Raw genomic sequence first — 25203 nt, 5'->3', positions numbered from 1 at the left:
ATTTTTAAAAAAGGACCTAATATTTGCTTTTGGCCTACAGACTTTCCTTTTTGAGGACCAGACTATGGGGCTGAGATCCTACAACGATTCCATTGATTAGTGTCTGTATTTATGCCAGCACCACAACCTTTGGATTATTGTAACTTGGTAGTAAAATTTGCAGTCAGAGATTGTTCTTATTTTTTTCAAGGCTGAGTTAGCTATTCAGGATCCTTTGAGAGTCCGTATGAACTGAAGGTTGGGTTTTTCCAATTTGGGGGTAAATGCGTTACTGAGGACTAAGCCCAGGGATATTCTTTCTCTGAGATAGACTCCTATTTTATTTTAGGTTTTATTTTGAAATAGGGTCTCACTAGTTGCTAAGGCTGGACTTGAACCTGTGATTCTCCTATCTCAGCCTTCCAAGTATTGGAATTACAGTAGTGCACTACCATGCCTGGGTTTTAATATTTTGCCACAAAAAGTCATTAGAATTTTAATATGGATTGAATTGAATTTGTAGATGACACTGGGTAAAAATTGACATATTTTATTTAAAAAATTCAATCTTCCAGTCATGGACATTTCCACCTATTTATATCTTCTCTAATTTCTTTCACCAATTTTTTGTAGTTTGCATTGTACAATTCCTTAAGCCCACTGGTTAAACTAATTCCTATGTATTTTAGTTACTTTAATACTATTATAGAAAATTATTTTCAACATTTCTGATTGTTCACTGTTAAGAGTCTAGAAATATAATGGATTTTTGTCTCTTTATTTCATATCCTAATAATTTGCTGAATTCATTCATTAGCTCTATCAGTGTTCTTGTGGAAACTTTAGAATTTTCTATGTATATGTTCTTATCATCCACGAACAGAGGTAATTTTACTTATTCTTTTCCAATTTCTATGCCTTTTGTTTCTTTTTCTTGCCTAGGTATTTCTGCTCCTCCAAATTTTGGGAAAATCTGAGAAGAAATGATATTAGTCCTTCTTTAAAGGTTTGGCAGAATTCACCTATCAACTTCAGTTTTCTGTTTTCTAGGAGATTTTATTTGACCGTGGAATAATTCTTTGTACTAGTTAGAGGTTGATTCACATTTTCTAACTTTTCATGTTTAGTCAGTAGATGAGAATTTGTCAATTTCATCTAGGTCATCCAATTTCTTGGCATATGATGGTTCACAATATTTTCTTAAAAGCCTTTTTACTTGTAATGCCTAGTAATGTTCCCATTTTCATTTCTAAGTTTAGTAATTTGAGGATTCTCTTTTTTCTTAGTCCATTTAGCTCAAAATTTGTCACTTTTGTTTATCTTTTCAAAGATCTAACTTTTGGTTTCATTGACTTTTCCTGATTCTCCTTCTCTCTCCTCCTCCTCCTCCTCCTCCTCTCTCTTCTTCTTCTTCTTCTTCTTCTTCTTCTTCTTCTTCTTCTTCTTCTTCTTCTTCTTCTTCTCTCTCTCTCTCTCTCTCTCTCTCTCTCTCTCTCTCCCTCCCTCCCTCCCTCCCTCCCTCCCTCCCTCCTTTCTTTTTGCAGTACTGGGGTTCCTGGAAACTCTTCTACCTCTTGGCTACACTCCCAGACACCCATTTTTTTAATTTTTATTTTGGAAACAGGGTCTCTTAAGCCAGCGCGGCTGGCTTCCAACCTGAGTGATCCTCCTGTCTCTGTCTCCCACACGCGGGGATTACAAGCATGCGCCACCACGGCCAGCTGTCTATATTTATTTTATGAATCACTGCCCTAATCTTTTTATTCTCCTCCTTTTGCTAGCTTTGGATTTATTTTATCTTTTCTATTTCTTTACATAATAAAGCCAGAAAACTTAATTTTGATATTAACTTTCTTATAGGATATTTTAGAATCACCCCCATACTATCATATTTTCTTCAGATTCATATTTCCTTCTGTATTTAAGTCAGAAGAGATAGTTACCCCAAAACTTCCTCCAGGTATGGTGGCACACACTTGTAGTCCCAGTACTTGAGAGGCTGAGACAGGAGGATCACAGTTTATTGGCCAGCCTGAGCTATTATTTATTGAGGCCCCTATACCTCAGTAGGGCTGTGTTTCAAAAATAAAGAATAAAACATACAGCTGGGGTGTAGCTCAGAGTTAGAATGCCCCTGGGTTCAATCCCCAGTATGACAAAGAAAAAAAAAGAAAAGAAAGGAAAGATAAAGAAAGGTAAAGAAAGAAAGCATATTATTGTTTCTTTCCTTTTCTTTTTATGGGTTCCATGTGTTATTAGACACAAAAATAAATTTTCAAGGTTACTGTCAAAGAACATATCATGATTCCTATAATTGCTCTCCTATTACCTCAGTTTTACAATATTCTGATGTATTTTTCTTTTGGTTTTCTCATTCAAAGCTTCACAATCTTGGCTTCCTACAGTGATTGACTTTCATAGAAAATACATAATTTGTATTGTGTTTGCTCCTGGCCCAGGACACAGACATGGAGTCAGGTGCTCAAGTTGGATGCAAACTAACTCTGTTTTTACTGGTATCACCATGGGTAAACTCATTAATGTCTCTAGGTCTCAGTGTCCCATTATAAAATAAGAATAATTACCATACTAATCTTATAGGGCTTAAACAAAGATGTATATACAAGCCCATGCATATAAAGTGATTAGCATGTGATAAAGGCTTAATATATGTCTACTACATTAATATGTGAGCAGTTAGATATAAAAGAAAATGTCATCCTGTTAACTCATACCCAGTTGAAATAATGCAAGCAACTACTTTGTTTCAAGGAAGTACAAAATTTCATAAAAGAAGATATACAAGTAAATAATAGACCAGTAAGCCTATTTAGATGCTTGGCACCATTTGTTATCAATAAATACAAATTAAAAGCACAAGAAGAAGTCACCACACATTTGTTAGCATGGCCAAAATTAAAAATAGAAACAATATAAATGTCAATAAAGAAGTGAAATAACTGGAACACTTACACCCTGCTGGTCAGAGTGCAAAACAGTAAAACCATATTGGAAAATCGTTTGGCACTATTTTGCTAGTTGAAAAATATACTTCTTATATGACCAAGTAATTTCATTACCAGTATTTATCCAGGAAAAATAAGCCATATGTCCACACCAAGATGTGTACGTAAATAGTCATAGAGACTTTATTCATAATACCCAACATAAATGTTCATTAGGAGATGAATGAATAAAACAGTGTTATATACATAAAAGATACTATCACTCACTCTTAAGGAAGCACACACTATGAAACAACATGGATGAATATCACAACTCATTCATATCAAGTAAAGAAGTCAGATCAGAATCTGTAGTACATGGTTCCATTTGTACGAAATTCCAAGATAGACAACAAATCTATAGACACAGTGCAGGTCGACGGTTACTACAGCCAGTGGATGAAAGAGCTGACATCAGAAACACATACAGACTTCCGGGAAGATGGCGACCGAGAAAAGCGGGGCTTAAGAGCCCCGCTAACAACCAATCTCCATTACCACAAAATCAGCGCCTTTCATAGCCAGAAAACACCATCACCAGAGAAACAAAAAAATCACCAGACTCCAGAGAGAAAGTGGACTGAGAACAGAGCTCAGAGCCACAGAGGAGATACACCGGCCTCACGCCCGAGGACACGGCAGCAGCGCCATACTGCTGGTGGCAGCGGCGAGTTCACCGGACAGCTACAGCAAGCTGAGGTGAGACGCTGCAAAACAGCCAGGCGAGATTTTTCAGCACAGGGAACATCTAAAGCTCCCAGTGGCTGAGCTCAGCACACGCTGCAGGGACTCAGAGTGGAATTCAAAACCAAGAAGAAATAAGCCAGCCTCACGGCCGAGGGCGTACCAGCGGCGCCATATTGCCACCGGCGGCAGCAGCAGCGAATTCACCGAGTCCAGTAAAGCTACATCTGCGAACTTAGAACAGTGAGTCAAATTGTGGGCCACAGAGGAGAAATCCCAGTACTGTACTCACTGGGACTTGACCCAGTGGGGGAGGGGTGGTGGCAGAGATATCACACCATAGGAGAATGTGCAACCTGGCACCCCCCATAGTTTAAAGCAGGTCTATCGACTCCCTGGGTCGGAGACTCTGTGATAAAACCCAGTAAAGGAGTAGTGAGGTCTGAGATACTACAGACTCGAGATCCAGAGCACCTTAAGTGAAGTCATAGTGACCCAAGGGAAGAACCCAGAGAAGGCACAAACATCCGAAATCATGGGAAAGAGGAATAACACTGGAGCAATGAATGCCCACAACCCCACAACATCAGAACCCAATAAAACAGAAATTCAGAGATTTCTAGAAGATCAAATCAGGAAAATAACTGTAGAAATAATAGAGGTGCTTCGAAAAGAACTCAGAGAGAGCCAAAAAGAGATAAAGGATGCAATTAATGAAGTAAAGGCCTCAATTCAAAGCACGAACAACTGATTAGACCACATGGAGAACAGAATCTCGCTCTTAGAAGATGATCATTCCAAAAATGAACGCATAGTATCTAATCTAGAAAAAAATATCCAACAGCAGGAATCTGATATTGAAGAAATATGGGCCCATTTTAAGAGAGCTAACCTAAGAATAATTGGAATAGAGGAGGGAAAAGAAAGTGAAACCAAAGGGATCAACAATCTCTTCAAGGAAGTAATAGCAGAAAATTTTCCAAACATAGAGCAAGAGGTTGATACACAGGTCCAGAAAACTTATAGAACTCCCTTTAGACAGGATCAGAGAAGAGGATCCCCACGCCACATAATTGTCAAAATGACCAATGTGGAAGCCAAGCAGAGAACCTTAAAGGCAACAAAAACAAAGGGCCAAGTGACATTCAGAGGCAAACCAATTAGAATCACTCCAGACTTCCCAAACCAAGTCATGAAAGCCATAAGGGCTTGGAGTAACATATTCCAAACTCTGAAAGAAAACAACTTCCAGCCAAAAATTTTCTATCCAGCAAAACTTTCTATCAAATTAGATGGAGAAATAAGAAGCTTCCATGACAAACAGAAACTGAAGGAATTTATGTCTTCAAAACCAGCACTAGAGAAAATACTCAAAGAGATTAACTACAAAGAAGAAATAGGTAACACACACCAGAACCAGAGAAACAAGATTTTCCATCCAACAGACAACTAAGATTGGTTATCTGTGGAGATTCATTATTTATGTTAGTCTTTTACCTATCTCTAAATTGTATTGTTTGCCTTTATTGTTGTTAATTTTTAGGATTTCTAGTTGGAATATTAATATACCTTCAGATATAGCATTTGGAAATATGTTATCCAATTCTATTAGTAACTTTTAACTCTGTTTACATTGTCTTTGGATATACAATATTTTTTTTTATTTTTTAGGGAGTTTGTATACTCTTCTGTTGCCTGTGCCATTGAAATCATATCCAAGAAATCACTGCCAATTTCAATGTTGTGAGGTTTTATGACCCAGATTTTCTTCTAAAAGTTTATAGTCTTAAGATTTATATTTAGGTCTTTTATCTATTTTGAGTTAATACTTGTATATGGGATTAGGTAAGGGTCCAATTTTATTCTTTTACATGTAATTATTATTTTTCAACAATATTTAGTTAAAAGATTATTATTTCCACCACCAAATGTTCGTGGAAACCTTGTCAAAAATAACTTGACAATATAGGGAAGAATTTAGCTCTAGGCTTGTACTTAACTCCAATGGTTTATATATCTGCCTTTAGAACAGTACTACACTGTTTCAATTATTGTAGCTTTATATGGTTTGAAATCAGAAAATATATATCTTCTAGCTTTGTTCTTTTTCAAGATCGTTTTGGGTATCTAGAATCCATATTCCATATTAGGATAGATTTTTTCTGAAAAATAAATATATAAATATATGATAGTTTCACCTAAAAAAATAGAAAAAAAATATTCTCTGGTATGAAAGAAAGCAAAAAGAAATATTGAAATGTTATCTTTAAGTCATCAAAAGCTTGGTATCAGACAAATGAAACTGTTATGTGAGATTATCATTTTTCATTTTGGATAAATTGCTATAATACTAGATGTCAACCACTAAGCCAAGCATGAGAAGGAGGGATGGGGAGGGAATGGGGTGGGGATCGGGTAGGGGCTAACTGGGCGATGTGTGCATGTATGTCTACAAAAGTTTGTATCCCACTATGATGTATGAATACAGTGCACCAATAAAAAAAATAAAATAAAATAAATTAAAAAAATAAAAAAGAAACACATACAGAGTCAGGTGTGTAAGCCCAGCGCTGGGAGGCTGAGACAGGAGGATCGCACAGGTTCGAAGCAGCCTGAGCTACTTAGTGAGGCTCTCAGCAACTTACTGAGAGCCTGTTTCCAAATACAATATAAAATAGGTCTGGGTTAATATAGCCCAGAGGTAGAAAAGCCCCTGGGTTCCACCCTCAGTACCACACACAGAAAGAAGAGAAAGTAAAGAAAAGAAAAGAAAAGAAAAGAAAAGAAAAGAAAAGAAAAGAAAACAAGCAAGCATTTTTTAGGTAATGAAAAATTCTGTGTCTTGCCCGTGTGTGCTGACCCACATTTGTAATCCCAGCATTCAGAAGGCTCAGACCAGAGGATCACAGTTTGCAGACAGTCTCAGCTACTTAGCAAAACCCTTCACAACTCATTGAGATTCTGTTTCAATAATAAAAAGACTAAAAAAAAAAAAAATAGGGTTGGGGATGTAGCTCAGAAATACAGTGCCCCTGGGTTCTATCCCCAGTACCGCAAAAAAAAAAAAAAAAAAAAAAAAAAAAAAAAAAAAAAGTTCTGTGTCTTGGTTGTGGTGGTGGCTGTTACATGGTATTTACAATTTTTAATACTCAAACTGTACAGTTAACATTTATTTAGAAAACAAGGTGTGAGTAAAATGGAAGTAAAAAGTAGATAAATAATAAAAGTGAAAGGTCAACAACCAATAAGGACCTTTCAATGCCAAGGAAAAGAGGAGGGGGAAGAGGAGGAGGAGGAGATGATGTTCCCCTACCGTGATTCCTGCCTCCAGCTACTGGAACACATCCTTGAGTAAAGGCAGGATCTGTGCCATGATTCTCTCCAAGAGACCACGGCAAAGGTACCTGCCACTCCTCTGATTATATGATAGTGAGTAACTTCATGGGTTGCTCCTAAGAACACATGATACTAGTAACTCCAGCAGTCACTCTGATGAATACATGGTATTGGGTAAACTTGCTAGCAGACCGACAGGACAGGCTCTCCTTACTGGCTTGATAAAGGCAATGGCTATGTGGGAGAGCCTAGTTGGCAAGAAGCTCCAGAGATGATTTCCGGGAACTGGGGCAGGCAAGCCAAGAACCTGGGCCTCTGGGAACTATCCACACGGTAATAAGTTCCTGCAACAACCAAGTGAGTTTGAAAGTGGACTCTCCCTGCTTCCAGATGAGAACACCGCCCTGCTGATGCTCAATTAGGGTTCTGTGAGAGAGTCCCCTAAGCAGAGGATGCAGCTATGCATAGACACCTGGCCACAGAAACTGTCAGATAAAACAAAGACATGTAGCCAGGCAAGGTGGCGAATCCAAGTACTTTGGAGGCTAAGGTAGGAGAGTCACAGGTTTAAGGCCAGCCTCAGCAACACAGTGAAACTATGCTTCCAAATAAAAAGTAAAAAAGGCTGGGGTATACCTCGGAGTTTGAAGGTTCAACCCCCAGCACCACCACCCCTACACACCCATACAAAAGATGAATATGTTTTGTTTAAGCTATTAAGTTTGTGTTGATTTGTTAGAGATAGAAGAAAAGTACTATAGACAAAGAAGGAGCTATTTAATGAGTTTAAAAAAAAAACTCAGGATGTATTCATTTCGAGTCACCCCTCCATGCCAGTCTGGTATGGAGCTGTATTTCTATTTTCTGTATTTCTACCTTTCTAATAAACTTCTTTGAATCTTCAAAAAAAAAACTCGATTAAATCAATATAGTAAACCTTTATAGAACCCAAATGCTAGCTGGGTGTGGCGGTATATGCTTATAATCCCAGTACTTGGGAGGCTAAGACAGGTGAATTGCATGTTTGCGGACAGCCTCAGGTATTTAGTGAGGCCCTCCACAACTTAGTGAGATCCTGTTTCAAAAATAAACAATAAAGTATAGGGCTAGGGGTGTAGCTTGGAAGTAGAATGCCCCTGGGTTCAGTCCTCAGTGCTGCAAAAGAAAAATAAAAGAAAGAACCCACGTGCTAGGCAGAGCTGCCTGTCTACTGTCATGAACACACAGCTGTTTCTCACATAAACAAGTAATGCTACCCTGTACTCCTTGCTAACAAATCACACTAGTTAATCTCCTGCGCCCTGCAGTGTCATCACTGCAGGTAGCCTACAGTTCTCACAGTAGTCACGGAGTCCTAAGAGCAGCACAATGCCACAGTCCTTTAAAGCCAGGACCCTGCTCCTTCCTTGAAGGCACTGAGGGCCCAATGGGCACACCCACAGCAACTGCAAAGGGCCAGGCAAGCCCGCATGGGATGCTGGGGTACATGGGGTTCTACTCCACAGCCAAAAAGAAAGTGGGTGCACAACAAAGCCTGTTTCCTAACCTCTGTTGCAGGAGAATAGTGAAAAGGCAAAGCGACGGTAAGCATATAAAGAAGACAATGAGGTGTGTGTCGAAAGGATGGTGGAAGAAGTCAGCAGTGCTCACCGTGGACGGCCATCTAGAGACATACCAGGCAACCTCACTAGAGGTGATGGGGCTTAGAACCCCAAGGGGTTCATCATTCCACACCCCTACCATAAAACTCTTTCGTGAACAGACTTCTCCCTCATGTCCCAGGGAATTGGTTCCAGGATACCTTACAGAAACCAACATCCAGGGATGTTCAAGTTCCTTGTATAAATGGCTTAGGGTCTGCATATGATCTGTACACACATTCCCACGTACTTTAAGTCATCTGTAGATTACTAATACTATCTACTAGATTACTAATACTATCTACTAGGATGATACTGTATTGTTTAAAAACTGTCCCCCCAAAAATTGTATATGTTCAGGACAAATGCAATATTTTTCAATGTGTGTGGGGTGCATAGGAGTATTGGGGTAAAACCCAGGGGACTTCTACCTCTGAGCTACACTCCTAGCCCTATTTTATTGTCTTATTCTAAATTTGGAAAGAGGGTCTGGCTAAGTTGCAGAGTACCTCACTAAGCAGTTAAAGCTGTCCTCAAATCTGCACTCTTTTGTCCCCGCTTCCCAAGCACTGGAATTAGAAGCCTGCATCACCACATCTGGTTTTTTCAGTCCCCCCACCCCAGTACTGGGGATAGAACCCAGAGGCATTCTACCTCTGAGCTACAACCCAAGCACTGTTTTTTATTCTTTATTTTGAAACAGGGTCTCACTGAGTTGCAAGGGCCTCACTAAGTAGCTGAGGCTGGCTGCGTACCATGATCCTCCTGTCTCAGTCTCCCAAATTCTGGGATTGCAAGCGTGCACCACCATACCCGGCTTTTTCAAATATTTTTGATCCACAGCTAGATGATTCCAGGGATGCAATACTGGATCTAAGGAGCAAGGAAATCTTGGGGGGAAACCGTTCACTAAGGCATTGAGAAAAGAATGATTTTATGTCCAAGAGTACTTTTTCTCAGTAACTAAGATTAGTATGCAGGAACTCTGAATTCAACACACGTTTAATTCTTAGCACTTGGGAATCTAGTCTGATAAATGTCAACACCATACATCTAAGTGGCAAAGAAAAGGCCACTAAAATTCACTAAGATAACTAAGGAATATATAGCTGTGGGTTGTTTTTTTATTGAAGATTGGTGCCCAGAAGTAATCATTTCATGTCCCATTTGTTGTAAGTATAGCTCTATGAATCCTGACATTTCATATGCAGACTATAACTAGTGCTAGTTTATCTTCACAGCAAGATAGGAAAAAACGCATAATGAATTATTTTATAAAAGTAGCTATGGTCAAAGAAATGCACATCATATTCTCAAGCTTCTTCTAGCACATGTTAATACAAATTGTCAGTGGAGAAAATACTATTAGCTCAAAGTCCTAGCTACCATGTCAAATATAAAGAGAGATAAACTATATTACACAGTTCATCTTCTGTCGCTCATAGTCTTTATCATGCACTAAAACATTACTAAAGATATCCATCTAAATTTTCGACATTTTCTGCTATGGCTTGAAATTTAAAAGATTACATTTGGATGGAACTTGTCAGTTTCTATTCTCATTCCACTTTATACAGAAGTAAAAAAAAAAAAAACAAACAAACAAACAAAAAACTGTGCCTGCAACTTCAGCTGGTATTAAACTGGCCCCTGCTGGCCTCGGCTTTTCTGTTTGCATATTTATCAGGTGGTACAACACCCAACCGCTTTCTATAGCCAAACTGGCATTTGATCAGACTGCCACCTCCAAACCAGACACGGGAGAAGGTGGCTAGCACAGTGGTGTAAGAGGAAGGGTGCCTTTCTCAGAGTTTTGCCCATTTTGTTTCCAAAGCCCTCCCAACTGGAGTGACACTAACAATCCTTATATGTGTTTCTGATAGCCTCCTCGCTTATTCCATAAACTTGCTCGTTCAAAAGATGCTTACAGATTTTTGGCAAGAAAATATGCTCAGAATTCTAGCACCTGCCCTGCAAGTTAGTTCTTACAGGAAATTAGGAGGCACTGAAAAGATTCACTGGGGAAGTAAATTCGAGCACACCACAAAGCCAGCGGCAAAGCCTGCTCCCAGACCCCAGCTCACTAGTCACTGCGACAGCAATCTTTGCCAACTCACTATACCTTAGGAAGGCACGTTCCATCCAGTAACCCCACGTCCTGACTCAGGGAGATGGGAGTACTTATGCCTCTTTATTTTACAGCTGAGGAGAACTCTGCCATGCTACCGACCAAATTACACTAAGATGATTTTCTCCTGAATATATATGTCTCCTCTGCAAAAGAGTGAGCACCTTCAATTGGAGGTATTATGACATCACCTTTTTAAAAAAAATCATTTTTTTGCAGTACTAGTTATGGGAACTAAGGGCATTCTACTCCTTGAGCTATACCCCTAGCCCTATTTTGTATTCTTTATTTTGAAACAGGGCATCACTAAGTTGGGGAAAACCTCACTAAGTAGCTGAGGCTGGCTGCGAGTGAACCTGCGATCCTCCTGTCTCAGCACCCTGAGCGCTGGAATTACAAGCCAGTGCCACCACGCCAGGATTTCATTATCACCTTTGTGTCCCAAATTCCAGAATGTTTAGATAAACCACTGGGGCCATGAAATGCAGCTGTGCACAGGCCCTGTGCTTAGGCAAAAGTGGAAGAAGGACAGAGAGAAGAGGAAAGAGCTTTGATTCCTGAATGCAGAAACCCTGTGCACCGTGGCAAGGACAAGAGAAGCCCCAGGACATGAATGTCAGAATCCCGTGGAAATACAGCCCGTGGTAGTAAGTTAAAACCAAGCGGAAGGACTCCTGCATAAGAGGTGGATATGCGTGCCAGTGCTGGCCTTTGATAGAAATTAGCTAAGAAGATCAGTCGGCCGGGCGTGGTGGCGCACGTTTGTAATCCCCGCGCTTGGGAGACGGAGACAGGTGGATCGCGCAGGTTCAAAGCCAGACGTGCTGGCTTAAGAGACCCTGTTTCCAAAAAATAAAGTATAAAATAGGTCTGGGAGTGTAGCCCGGAAGTAGAAGGGCTTCCAGGTACCCTAGTACCTCACACACACACACACACACACACACACACACAGATCAGTCAGGGGAAAAGGGGTAGAACTAAAGTCCTGTTTCCAAATACACCTGCACAATCAACTGATCTGAACAACATGTCTACAAGATGTGTATTATGTGAATCTAGTTTGAAGAGCTATATATGTTAAAGTTATATGGATCACATTAGTAGGAAAGACAGAAAAATCATAAAAATAGATACAATGTAGAGATAAGAAATTCAATGTTCCCCAAAAAGCTACATTCTGTGCTCCCTCAAAGGCTCTCCTTGTCTTTTCCTTACCTACCAGTATTTTCCCACATCTCTTTTATTGGTACTTCAGAGAGATGAAGATAAATGGAGTATGGTAAGTAAATCTCTTTGTTTGGATATAAATGATCTTCTGTACCAACATTATTGTTATGTAAGCACTTTTAATATTGCTTCTAACATGTGAGACTTCTGCTCCAACATATGTTATGGGGGAAAATGGAATAAATGTATTCAAGACTAAAATAATGTAACAGGGTCGCCGGGCACAGGCGTGTGTGCTTGAAGATGGCCGAGCAGGCTACCAAGTCCGTGCTGTTTGTGCATCTGGAACCTTCAGGTTCTTCTCACTGACCACGCTAAGCCCAAATCTTGGTATGCTGTTAGGACTCCTGTGTCCCAGGCTCCTCAGCTGGCAGCTGCTGCCGTCTGCACTAAAGTACTGCAGCGCACCCCCTGGTTCTGCACCTGACCTAATGCATCTCCCTGCTCTACCCGTTGGACTCTCCGCCTCCAAACAGCAGTTCAGTCGCCTGTGTGTCTGGTAACATTGCCAGTCACCCATTGCAGAAGCGGTTTTCAGAAAACTTGTAACTGATCAGAATGTGTCTGATAACTGGAGGATAGACAGTTCAGCCACGTCCACATATGAAATGGGAAACCCCCCTGACTATCAAGGGCACAGTTGCATGAAGAAGCACAGCATCCCTATGAGTCACATTGCCCGGAAAATTACCAAAGAAGACTTTGCCACATTTGACTATATACTCTACAATCTCAGCGATTTGAATAGAAAAAGTAATCAAGTTAAAAGATGCAAAGCTAAAACTGAACTCCTTGGAAGCTATGATCCACAAGAACAACTCATTATTGAAGATCCCTATTATGGGAACAACTCTGACTTTGCGCTGGTGTACCAGCAGGGTGTAAGGTGCTGCATAGCCTTCCTGGAGAAGGCCCACTAGGGCTGGTATTGCCCCACCGCTGGCCAGGCTACTCACCCCCATCCGAGCTCCTCGATTCAGAAAGGTATGGGGGTAGAATAAGCATTCTTAAGACTAGTGGAAACTCCTGCTTTGCCCTAATTACAAAATAGCAGAATAAGCAAATAAAAAACAAAATAGAGCAATGGAGAAAAAGTAACTGGAGGCCCAGGTGAGGCGAAGCCAAGTGAGACCCAATGCTGGTGGGTAGCCAGCACAAGCAGAGCGCCCTTGCTCACCTGTGCACCCTGCCCAGGACTCTGAGGAGTCACAATGGCCCACCACTGCAGCTCTTCACCTGCATTAGAAGGGCTTTAGCTCACACACTTTTAATACACACTCATATATCTAGAAGATTGTCAACAGAGATAGATTGGTCCATCTTTAGCACCTTTAATACTTGTTGGGAGATCAGCTTATTTGCCACAGTTGAGCCACTTTGCCTCTAAAATTTCTTTAATTCTATCTGGAGAGAAGGACACTTGTGTTCAATGTTTTCTGTGTTGGTTGAGAGGTTCTTATTGTATGCACATGTAACTGAAATGTCAAATGCAAATTGGCTTAGGTGTGAAAAAAAGTTTAGGAAGGTGGAAAAATTTCTATTATGTTGGAGTGTTTAAGTATTGATATATTCATGAGTGTTCCTCATCAGCATTTAATACAGTTATGGCAAATCGAGGTAATTACAGTGCAGTATCAAATTCATATGGATATACATCAGAAAAGACTGTTCTCAGAATAAACTGGGGAGTTATAAAAATACAACTGAGAAATAAAAAATAAACTAAAATAAAATAATGAAACAGCGAACAAAACCTGCCTAGAAAGGCATCATAAATCAACCTGGTTTGTTCTGGTCATTAAGTGTCTAAAACTGAAGACCCAAATTCTGTCCCCAAATAAGAATGAATAGACATGGACTGTCAGGATTGTGTGTTTTCTATGTTATGCTTTCCACACCAAACCCCGCTGAAAACTGATCCCAAAGGAAGACCGGAAATAAACTCCTCTTCCTGAGCCTTTCCTAGAATAGTAAATAAGTAGTTCTAACAGATGTGTTCCACAACAATCACCTTAAAACCTAAAACGTGACACCAGGCGTGGTGGCACACGCTTGTAATCCCAGCATTTGGGAGGCTGAGACCGGAGGATAGTGGTTCACGGACAGCCTCAGCTACTTAATGAGGCCCTCCACAACTTACTGAGACCCTGTCTCAAAAAAAAAAAAAAAAAAAAAAAAACGAATAAAATATAGGGCTGGGGGTTTATCTATGAGGTAAACTGGTGATAGGACCCCTGGGTTCTATCGCCAGTACCACACACACACACAAAAAAAACTAAAACGTGTTGAAGGAGTAAGTAACCCTCCCCCACCAAACACACACACACACACACACACACACACACAAACACACACACACAGAAAATAAAGTGTGAGCATGCTTCTGGGCTCTGGATCAAGACTGCCAGCATTCCAATGGCAGTAAGCAAAAGTGATCCTGGGCGAGTCACCTGTCTTTCCATATGAAGAACAAGTTCACCTACGCAGTAAAACAGCAATTACAAAGAATTTAGCACATTATTGGAATATCAGTTCCAATAAACATGAGTTATCGCCATTATCGCTCCTGCAAACTACTCACTTTTCAGTATCTTGCCTTTAATTCTCAATCTGAACCCTTGTTCTGAGACAGGAACTCGGAACGTGTTGTGGAGCAGCTACACTGCCCGCAATGGGTTCCACTGTCCTCTTCCTCCCTGCTATTCACCAGTGCCATGGGACACTTCCTTCGCTCACACATAAGTGAAACGTTCATCTGTATATACTTGTGTGTGAATGATCATGGTACCTAGAGTTCTCAAATGACCAATAAGTTTTCCATTTCAAGTATTCTGCCCCACTGGTCTATTAATAACACTTCCTTCTGTGAGACCAGGGGAAAAATCTAATTGGCATACCTAACCCATCAACAACTCAATACCCTTCTACTAGAGCTTACAACACTCACAGAGATCTACCAGGATCTCTGCTTGCCACATCTTTAGAATTTATATCTTCCAGTCTGCACACAGTCCAGTCATCAACAAAACCCGTAGCACATTCCAGCACCAGGCCCATGACAACGGTGACCTAAAGACGACCTTCAAGTACACCATTCATAACAGCCCATCCTCCAATGACTGATTATAACAAAAGGAAGTACGAACATGGGCTCAATGCCAGGTGTTTTAAGTTTAGCATGTTGATATTAGCTAAAATAGCATATCAGCCGATAGAAAAATTAAGCATTTAAATGACTTAGGAGGGAAGACTACATGAGTCCCTTGGCAGTGACCCTGTGGAAGAGAAGCACAGTCTGTGTCACCTGGAAGGACTTCCTCAGAGCCAGTCTCAACACGGGAACGTGCTGCAAACTGGCACCCAAAGCTGTGGGGCGCTGCACAGCTGCAGGAAGACCGAGAGCTTCCCACAGGCACGAGACGTAGCACCGTGCACTGAGCACCTGGCACCATGCTGAAGCCCAGAACAGAGAGCTCCTGGCTCCTCGTCTCTTGGTTTCTCTCTAAACCTGGGCGCACTGACTGCTCCAAGATTGAGCTGACCATCCAGGGGAATGCCCCCAATTCCATAACACAGGAGCAGAACTTCCACCCCACAAAAAGTGCTTAATAAAAGATAGTAAAATCTTGACTTCTCGCATACTTTTGTCCTTTTTTTAAATCTGACACAAATCAATGCATCACTCCCATCAATTTCTCCTAAAAGAAGATACTTTCCATTGTCTTAAGGAAGTTCAAATTTATTTAAAATTTGCCAAATTATTTACCCAAGTTTTCACTCAGTGCCAACTTCTGAATATGACACGTATCCTACATCCCAAATCTGAGAAAATCACTGCTTATTTTTCTGTTTTAGAAATGTGCAGTAGGAATGACTTGCCAACATAGATGAAGACATAGTCTGCTCAGTTCCATAAACTCACCTAGTACCCGGCCTGGCCTCAGGCACTTCAGGAGCTCTCTGTTTACTGAAGAGTAGGTTTGTTGCTTTTCATTTGTTTAATAATCAGACTTTTGAATTTCAAATCCAAGTAGGGAAATATTCTCCATTGATCCTCATTATAAAACCTTCATTATAAGCCGGGCGTGGTGGCACACGCTTCTAATCCCTGCACTTGGGAGGAGGAGACAGGAGGATCAAAGGCAGCCTCAGCTACTCAGTGAGGCTCTCAGGAATGTATGGAGACCCTGTTTCCAAATAAAATATAAAATATGTCTGGGAGTATAGCCCGGAGGTAGAAAGCCTCTGGGTTCAACCCCAAGTACCACACACACACAAAAAAAATAATAAATAAAAATATAAATATAAAAATACATCTGGGAGTGTAGCCTGGAGGCAGAAGGGTTTCCAGGAACCCCAGTACCACAAAAAAAAAAAAAAAAAACCACACCTTCATTATAAAAATGGTGTTGTAGACTTTTGGAAAACATTTGACCCTAGCATATAATAAAATCATATTTTTAAAAGCAAGAATCATTTAACAACTTCATGAACATCAACTGCTATGAAAATATTAGTAAAGATAATCCCCAAGAATTTACTACCTAAAATTCCAAGGCTGTTTTGAACTTAGAAAACATTTTCTCATATAAATGGTTTTTGTTTGTTTGCAATACTGGAAATGGAACCCAGGGGCATTCGACCTCTGAACTACATTCCCAGTCCTCTTTTTTATTCAGCGTTTGACTGAGTTGCAAAGGGCCTAAGTAGCTGAAGCTGGCCATGAACCATGATCCTCTGGTCTCCGCCTCCCGAATGCTGGGATTACAAGTATTTGCCACCATACTGGCCACCCTCAGCTCTATTTTGTTTTTACTTTAAAATAGGGCCTCAGTAAATTGCTGAGGCTGACCTTGAACATGTGACCCTCCAGTCTCAGACTCTCAAGTAGTGAGATTATAAGTATGTGCCACCACAACCAGCTTAGAAATCAATATTTTAAATCAACAAGACAAAATTCTTGGCAGTTAATCTTAGAAGAAAATGTGCTTTATAAGTTCCTGAAATATAAATGTTAAGAACTAGAGTTGAAAAAGGCATAAAAAGTGTGCATGGGCTGTGAGGATACAGAAGCCTCTCACCCAGGCCTCGCCCTGGACATCACAACTAGCTGGGGTGGTCTCCAGCACAAGCCAATTTTTAAAGTACCTTCAGATGATTCTAATATTCAATCTAGAACTGGGCAATGTGGCACATGCTTGTAATTCCAATACCTGAGAGGCTGAGACAGGAGGATCTCAGGTTCACAGCCAGCCTCAGCTACTTAGTGAGACCTTGTTTCAAAATAAAGAATAAGAAATAGGACTGAAAGGATAACTCAGAGGTAGAATTCTCCTGGGTTCAATCCCCAGTAGTGCAAAAAAAAAAAAAAAGCCAACAATAATAATCATCAGCCTATATTTAGAATCCCAGTTCTAGAGCAGCTATACATTTGTTTCAAAATCAAAGCCATGGGGGACAGGAGGGAACCCCAGGCATGGCCTCCTCACCCCCTACAGAATGTGGCCATAAAACACAAGTCATCTTGAGCCTCTCTGGGGCTCAGGGAGAATGTGGAGACAGGGACAGGATGGGTGCCAGCTGCAGACAAAGGCCACAATGTAGCCGGAGGCTAAGAACCGAAGCAAAGGCAAGTCCCGAGTCCAAACTATGCAGGAATCGGAAGCAGAGGGCTGCCTGCTCCTGGTGCCGTAACAAGGGGAGGAGAGCTTGCATGGAGTTCAGTCTCCCCTGAAGGAGACAAGTGAGCAAGGGAAACTCAACACTCAACGGGGAGCGTGCACAGCGCCTTCCTCGCCTTTCTAGGGGTGAGGTGGAGTCATGGTGAACTAAGGTTATCTAAAATATCAATACAGTAGAAGAAGAAATAGGGGCAGGCCCTCTGAGCGCCACGCTGGGCACTGTTTAACAGGCTTGCCATGGACTCATTCATTATCTAGAAGAGTGTCTGAATTTGACTTTGTCTCTCACTATTAGAGCAGACATTTCTGGAGCCACGTGTTACTGGACATTTCCAACCAACAGACAGGATAACCCCCAAAGCATGCTTTCACTGCCTGCAGAACATCCCAGTTTTGTCTCCAACCCAACAAGATTATTCTACCCCTGTTTGTGGCTGCCTATGAATACCAGTTCCTTGAGCATTCTTGGAACCAGCATTGATCTTTCTCAGTTCTTTCATTCATTCAATATTTCTGTGACAGTCAGGCCTTAACTTTATGAAAACTATACTCTAATAACCTGTTTTCTTTGCAGATATAAAGTATACACACACTTCTATGCACTAGTGCTGATCTCAAACTAATATTTTACAGGATTATTCAAGTAAACACTGGGCACGGCACACAGCAAAGGCTCAGCAGGCAGGTGCTGTCCAAAGATGCTGGGGGCCCAAGGGGTTTCAACCTGAGCTCTGCACTGGCCATAAACTCACCAAAGATCACAGCAGTAATGCAGGACAGCCCCAGGTTTGTGGAGACATGGAAGCTTCCATCATTAGAGACCATATGCATTTCCAAAAATACAGAGAGTAACTGTTTAAAATAATTCCCAACTATCAAGGCAGATGGTGATAATCATATGAGGGAGGAGCCATACATGAAGATGATCATGGAGCCATACATGAAGATGATCATGGCTCTGTAACATCAAGTCCACTGACTTAAAAGGAGCTACTCCATGATGACCAAAGTGTGCTCTTCCATACTTTAAAGGAACTTGGGAATGATATTTCGAAACACAATTATAGCCGGGCGTGGTGGCGCATGCTTGTAATCCCAACATTCGAGAGGCTGAGACTGGAGGATCGCCATTCACAGACAGCCTCAGCTACATAGCGAGGCCCTTCGCAACTCAGAGAGACCCTGTTTCAAAAAACTAAAGAATAAAAAATAGGGCATGGGGTATAGCTCGGAGGTACAATGCCCCTGGGTTCCATTCCTGGTACCACGTGCGCGCGCACACACACACACACACACACACACACACAATTATAGGAGAAAGAGCAACACAGCATAGTAACTATGTAAGCATGTAAATACAGAGGAAACTAGCAGTGGAAGGGCCTGAAAAGTCTTCATCAAAAGCTAGACAAAAGGGAGCTATACCATCTACATGCCACAGGTTATCTCTGTCATTAACTGTCTTTTTTTATCCAATAAATATTGTGAAAGAGGGAGCAGGGGCATAACTCAGTGGCAGTATACTTGCCTAACATGTTTGAGGCCATGGATTCTAGTCCTGGCTTTGAAAAGTAAACAAAGTTAAAGTTATCTACCTAAGTTTTGGGTGATTTCTGCTATTTCTATTTTCATTCCACTGGTCAAGAGAACACCTTAGCATTCTCCAGCAACAGCTTGGGGAACAGACACATGGTTAGTGTCTTAAATCATGATTTCCTCCCAAGTGAAGTGCACCTGTAAAATCAACAACCTATCTAGCCTTTACTGCCCTTACAAGAAACTTTTAGCCTTGACTGTAATTTAGAGTGTGAGCATTCCAGACACATCGGCACTCGTCAAGGCCAGACACGGAGTCATCTACCAACCCTTCATACCACTGCTTTCATGTGCTTGGTGTTTAGTTTTCCTAGTATCAATAAACAATACCACAACAAACATGACAGAAGGAATAAAACACCTAAGCCTCACTCATGAAGGGAAAAGAGCCCCCACACACACACGCGCGCGCATGCGAGCACACACACATATGTACACACATACAAATGCACACACATGTACACACACAAACATACAGACACAGTCAGACACACATACATGCACACACATATACACATACACAATCATATGCACAGATAAAAATATACACATATATACATACACATGTATGCATTTACATAACATTTTTTTGTTTGCTTGTTTGTTTTGTTTTGTTTTACTTACCCCATCTCTTCTGCTCTGCCCTGCTGGGGAAAAATAACTAGCTTTATTCTAAAATAAACACATATAATTAGACACACACACACTTTTCATAACTTACTACACTGACATCTTTATAATTAACTACCCAATCACTAGTTACAAAGAAGTTGAAGGAAAAGTAATCATTGATATGCAGCTCCTGAGGGTTACATCATTCTTTTATAACAGGCCATTTTTATTATATATACTTCTCCCCCCCCTTTTTTTTTTTTGGTGGTACTGGGGTTCCTGGAAGCCCTTCTACCTCCGGGCTACACTCCCAGACCTATTTTATATTTTTGAAACAGGGTCTCTTACGCCAGCGCAGCTGGCTTCGAACCTGCGCGATCCTCTTGTCTCCGCCTCCCAAGCGCAGGGATTACAAGCATGTGCCACCACGCCCGGCCATACTTCCCCCTTTAAAAACAATAAGACTAGATGGGTGTGGCGGCATGCACCTGTAATCCCTGCAATTTATGAGGCTAAGGCGGTAGGATCCCTAGTTGAAGGCGCCTGGACAACTCAGCATGATCCTGTCTTAAAATAAGAAATAAGAAGAGCTTGGAGTTGTAGCTCAGTTGGTGGAGCCCCCTTGGGTCCAATCCCCAATACCACAAAAATAAAAATAAGACTACCTGTTATCCTGTGATAGCACAACGAAGCCGGCTTTTAAGTGAACAGAAAACATGTAGGTTAACAAAATTATATTAATAAAAAGAAAAGAAAAATTTAAGAATACTTGCATTTCCAAATCTGCAGACTCCTGATGACTATATGGTCAAAATGAACATCGGTTGCTAGTCATGTATACAGCTTGCTAACAAATTAGGGAAATGTTCCCCCTTGGTTTCTCTCCTGCCTGCTTGTAAAATAATATTCGTACACAAATTTGCAATTCAAATTTGATGTCTTATGAGTACATTTTGCAGATCATGCTCTGAGCAGAGAGACAGTAAGCCACGAGTTGCATAGAAAGTATAATTTGCTGCTGGCTTTGAGCCAGCAACACTAGACCAAATGTTCAGAGACCAGGAGCCATCTCAGCGATCTGAGCAAATGCAGGGCAGCTGGACATCTCTGGACGCACAGCTCCTGCTTGTTCATGTGTAGACTTCTAAACAAAGGATCCAAGACAGTGACTTCTTAAATTAGAAATGAATGCAATTTTAAATGTGTTTATTTGATTTACAGAGGAGAGGAAAGGAAGTGACTTGAAGGCGCTTTGTGAATTTTTGTAAAGCAGTGACAAGAAGTCCCAGTGACTTAAGCACCACCAATAACCAGCTGTCTGGACCAATGTTCATCTGTAATTCATACATTAAGTGAAGGCCTTTATTTTCATTCTTGAGAAAACATGCCAAGTATTCAGTATTTATAATCACAGTTAACTTGCAGAATGAGGAAGCTAATTACAATGGAAAGAAGAAAATACTGGTCTTGGGGAAAATGCATTTGATTATCACTCAGGTAGTAGTAAAAGAGTCATTTCACCTCCCGCAACCAATCCAATACATCTGCATCCTAGACTCGGTATAATTTTCACACATTAAAGAAGACATGATCACTGTATGCGCAAATATACTGCTAATAAAAATCTACTCCAACATACCAGCCCTCCAGCACAGTACAATGTAATTTTTGTAGGGGCTTGCTATAGTAATGCATGCAATGTGGTAAAAGCCACGACACAGTACCAGTTTTCTTAAACAAAGTACCATAAACAGGAATTGTCAACTTCTTGAGAGCATTCAAGAGCAAAATGATCATGCTGAAACAGGGGCCTCAAGAAAATAAGAAAATAATTTTTGTTGGTATTAACAGTTAAGACCGAGGGCTAGGGGTGCTTCTCTGTGGTAGATCACTGGCCTACCATATGTGTGGCCCTGGGCTCAATCCCAGCACCACTCAAAAAAGGCTGAAAATCAAAGCATGAGTTGAGAAAATTTGCAGAGGAAATCAAGAAAAATCACACACAAAAAATGCTGCAAACCACCACATTTGGTGGGCAAACACCTGTCTCTCCTACTGCATCTGTCCTATAAAAGCACTTTTGGGGCCTGGGGATGTAGCTCAGTGATAATTTGCTTGTTTAGTATGTCCAAGAACTGGGCTTCCAGCCCTAGTACCACCAAACAAGGAGGAGGAAGTGGAGGAATCATGAGTGTCTAAACTATGTCACATCATCCTTTAAACAAAGTCAGGGGTCTTCCACCTAGTGATGGTGTCATCAAGGGACCCAGCGTCGCCAGGCACCTTCTGACCGCAGTTGCACAGCAAGTCTGTTGTTTCTTCAACCTCACCGATAGCTACCCTGAGTGGCTCCCTGCAGCATCTGGAGGTTCCAGAGGGCTGCTCTACTACAAGTGCAGCCAGTATCCACTATTTATTAAACTGTGACTTACTTTAAGGCACTATCAGAAAGCAAGTTAAGAAACTAAAGGACTGTTACCTCTAAGCAGTGTGAGACACATGTTAAGATATGCATTTTTGAAGACAAATCAAAAGTGGCTGTCTAGCCAGTGAGACTACTCCAGGACACTGGCCTCAAACCTACAATCCTCCTCTCTCAGACTCACAAGCACTGGGATTATAGGCATGCACCGCCATGCTCAGCAGACCTGCTTCTTAAAATGTTCCTATTCCAAAGGGTCTGGCTACACCCCCACTGCCTTCTTTTCCACTCTCCCTATATTATTTCTACCTCTACAGCATCAACTATCATCCATATCCTTTTGAATTCTCAATTCCTGTGAAAATCTTTCCCTGGAGGTTTGGTCCCACGTCACAAGCCCCACAAGTGTCTCATCCTCAACATGTCCAAAACAGGTTCCCTCCCTCCTCTCCCTACCCCGCGGTCTGCTCCTCTTGCTGTATTGTTGCTTCTGTATTGTTGCTTCAGAGTGGCCCTACCGGCCACTCTGCAAGTAGACCAGCAAGCGAGAAGCATGGGCACCCTCTGTGGCCCTGGTCTTCCTCCTCCTCCCCAGCAGGCAGTCTCGACATGCTAACAATCCCTCCTTTTAAAATGCTTCACACCCCCCTCCTCCCTTCTAGTGCCACGGCTACCACCACCGCGCAGGATCAGTCTCTCACAGTCGCCATGGTCCGGTGGCCTCAGCTCTGCCTTCCTCCAAACGGAGGCGCAGGTCCCAGATCCTACATCTCTCACATGGCTCCCCTGAGGTGAGGTCCCAGTCTCCCACCACCAGCAATGTTCTGCACCGCAGAAGGCTCAGAAGCTCCCAAAGTAACAACCTGGCCTGTGCGCCATTCCTTGCCTGGCAGCTCCTTTCAGACACATCTAAGAGACCTGGACCTCCACCACCCTCCCAGAAACCCAAGCCTGAGGCTGATGTCTCTCCAATGGACTCCAAGCCCAGCAGCCCTCAAGGAAGATCACCGTACCAGGACTGTATTGTATATATGTGAGCACTCATAAACCTTTCAGAGGCTTAAATATACAAAGTGTCAGCCAGGCCACCGGCTGCGGAGATGATTTTGCTAATCTCCAAGTGGTGGCACACAGGACTCAGGCAGCAAGGTCTGATGAAGCCCTGGTGAATGACTGATACAAAAACCAAAACCTAAGAACAACCAGAGCCTACCTGTGGCAAAAGTAGCCTTAGAAATGTCTAGTTCCTTGACTAGACCGGATTCGATTTAAGTATAAGTAATCAGTCTTACTGAGGACAGACAACCATTTCTCAGAGCACTCAACTCAGCATACATTATTCACATTAACGGAAAGCCAGTGCCTAGGTTGGGCCAGCTACTGTGGTAGGCTGAAGAATTAGTGGGGAAAAGCACTGTAATTGAAACAGGTGATGCTGGTTCCCAGTCCATCTAGATGTTTATCTAGGTATTTAATGGCTATAATATAGGAGAACAAGTAAGCTCTCTGCCTATCAACATCTTCATACCTAAACTGAGAATAATATGTCCATTTTGCATGAGTACTGTGGGAATTAAATGAGATAATACAGCTGGACGTGCTGGTGCACACTGGTAATCCCTGCACTTGGGAGGCGGAGACAGGAGGATCACGCTGGCTTAAGAGACCCTGTTTCCAAATTTAAAAAAATGTAAAATACGTCTGGGAGTGTAGCCTGGAGGTAAAGGGTTTCCAACAACCCCAGTACCACCAAAAAAAAAAAAAAAGAGATAATACAGAAATACAATATGTTGCATATTGTTATTCCTGTTATCGTCTGTGAATAAAAAGCAATAATACATAATACATATATTATGTATTACTTTATTAAAAACATCCCAGCACAAATAACACAGAGATTAATATTCCTACTAAGAAACCCAAACCTAGGGAACCCAAGCAATTTTCCCAAGACTACTCATGCGGTTAGTAGGTGGCAAAGATCTCTGAGACACAATTGTGATGGTGTCTTAATGTATTTGAAGAGTATCTACAGTTGAGAAAGCCAAGGTCTCCTTAACTTGGTAGCTCAGGGGGTGATGAGCAAGAAAACTGTTTAAATTAACTGTTTTCTAACCAATGAGTAACCGTTTTCTGATTAGACATACTGTAACTCCAACTATAAGAGATGGCATAAAGTTTTCACAGCTAGGTCCCCAAGGTCATAAGTTTCACTTTAACAAGAAAATTCTAATATTAAAAACTGTCGAGGTTGCCATGGTAACAATCTATTTGCGATCATGGCCCTGGTGGTATTCTGTAATATTTCTCTCAAGGAAAAGTAAACTAGATGTAGCCAAGGAACTTAATAAAAGTATCTTCTGGACCAGAAGCCCAGATATGGCTGTTTTTAGGCAATATGACAGGATTTAAATACACAGCAGGAGACCCTCAGGTTATAATACCAGTTCCATCAATGAAATTAAAAGACTTTGACCTTGCCACTAATACAAGCTATAGCCATACGATGTAGAAAACTCAATTCTCTGAACAAGAAAAATAAATCGTTAAACAACTGAGCTGACAGCCAGGGAACGAGAAAGACAGAATTCATCAAAGGAGAATCAAATCGATCCTCAAAAGAAGTGTGAGTTATAAAGACTAGATTTCTTGAAAAAACCCTCAAAGGTTTGATTTTGTTGTCCTGCTGTGAAATGCATGTGTGAGTGTATTATGTGTGGGGAGGTAGGGCTTGTACTCTGGGACATACTTTTATGATTTAACCTTCTGCTTTTATCTAGAAAATATCAAAAGGACATATCCAAAATAAATTGATTCTAAACAGAAAAGGAGGGAGCCTAATGTGATTAATTAGCCCATTCTGAAGTCTAGACACACAGGCTGCTCAGGCAGA

General features: G+C 41.3%; 1 protein-coding gene and 1 pseudogene across 2 annotated transcripts in view; one reads left to right on the top strand and one right to left on the bottom strand.

Moving 5' to 3' along the window:
* The window catches only part of SMYD3 (SET and MYND domain containing 3), a gene marked incomplete at both ends in the record, with an annotated part of 658176 nt that overhangs the window by 414468 nt on the left and 218505 nt on the right, over positions 1-25203 (bottom strand). The window lies entirely within an intron of this gene.
* Positions 12243-12919, top strand: LOC308264948 (low molecular weight phosphotyrosine protein phosphatase-like; annotated as a pseudogene). The gene is made up of 2 exons: positions 12243-12275; positions 12490-12919. The product of its transcript is annotated as a low molecular weight phosphotyrosine protein phosphatase-like (transcript).

This window comes from Muscardinus avellanarius (genome assembly GCF_963383645.1).
Source record: "Muscardinus avellanarius genome assembly, chromosome: 7".
In the NCBI taxonomy this organism is placed as follows: Eukaryota; Metazoa; Chordata; class Mammalia; order Rodentia; family Gliridae; genus Muscardinus; species Muscardinus avellanarius.
Note: the sequence above shows the minus strand (reverse complement) of the source record. Positions and strands in the feature narration are given on the sequence as shown.